The sequence below is a fragment of the Morone saxatilis genome, unplaced genomic scaffold (genome assembly GCF_004916995.1).
Source record: "Morone saxatilis isolate NCDOM2014 unplaced genomic scaffold, NCSU_SB_2.0 Contig2, whole genome shotgun sequence".
Taxonomy (NCBI): domain Eukaryota; kingdom Metazoa; phylum Chordata; class Actinopteri; family Moronidae; genus Morone; species Morone saxatilis.
Window position 1 is genome coordinate 7,725,717 of NW_023339762.1, and position 1,521 is coordinate 7,727,237.

A 1,521-nucleotide genomic window follows, 5' to 3' on the forward strand; every position below is an offset into this window, starting at 1 on the left:
AGCTAACAATTATTTTCATTATTGAATAATCTTAATATTTCTTTGTAATAATAATTAAGTCTACAACCGTGAAACACAACTTAGAGACGTCAGAACCCAAAGATGTTGAAATAGTCACATTTAAGAATCCCAAACTACAGAATGTTTGGTGTTTTTCTTGATAATTTGGCAATAAACTTCAGATCAGTCATCTAATTGATTTAACTAATTGTTTCAGTAGTATTCTTATTTACATTATCATTCATCAGTAAGCTGATTTAATCAATGCTAAAACATCTTGTTTAAAAAAATATATATATTTGATATGGAAAGAAGATCAGTGGTATTGGTACCAAAATGTGGCTACACAGCCATAATGATTAAACTGAACGTAAGTACATGATAATAATTATCATCCACCCTAGTCCATAGTAGGACAATTAAATTGTAGCTGATTTAAAAAATCAAAAATCAAACTCACTGAAACTAATACATTTCATACATTTCAAATACCCTCCAAAATTCTTAGTTTCATAATAATTAGAGTTCAGCCCAGGTTTGTCTAAATACTTGCAATGTCAGGAATGTTTCATTACTACAAGTCTTTATCAACCAGACATTACAAAAAAGAGGATGACAATTTAATTACACATTTTTACAATTACAGAGCACATTATCCTAATGATATTGTCTGTATCATACATAACTAGACAGAAAACAATGATTGGCTTTATTTAGAAAAATGGAAGCTCTAGACAGTGAAGTCATGGAAATTAAGTCACAGTTTCTCTGTAACTATTCTGTCCCCAGAGGGTCTCCACTTAACACTTTTACTACAGTTGGACAGTCAGAGTTGCCATCAGAAGTACTGTACCTCTGTAACGGCTATCTGTAGTGATGTGGTGTTTATGGCACTCTAGCACCCTCTGGTGAACTGTGCACTAGCCATGAATGGTTGTGTGTAGTAGTATAGTGTACTGGACTAATTTGTATTTATTACATTCCGATAGAAAATACAGTCAATACAGTTATTTAAATGTTTTATTACATAGTTCAGTCTTCAGCTTTTTACATATATATAAAAACAAAGAGGAAATTACAATGTTCACTCATGACGTAATGAAAGGCACTGATGGCTAGAGCACAAATGTTAGCATTCTTGGTTGGAGTGAGACTTTGGCAAAATGCCCTATTTCTGAAACAGTGTTTACAAGCAGGAAATGTTTAAGAGCCAGTTCATTAGACAGATATAAACTTAGGTCAGACAAACTGGAGTAAAAAGCACTTTGATGATAAAAGATAGTAAATTGTACGTGGTTTTTCAATTCAGGTTGCTTTTTTTAAAAGACAACTTGGTTAAACATCATTGACTTAACATTAGACATGTCATCCTCAGTTGCTACTGATGCTGCCTTCATGCAGCTTAAAGGTCCAGTGTGTAACATTGAGTAGGATATAATCTTCATAGGTATGTTTTCATTAGTGTATAATCACCTGAAAAGTTACCTAAGAATGAGACGTTTTTATCTACATAGGGAGTGG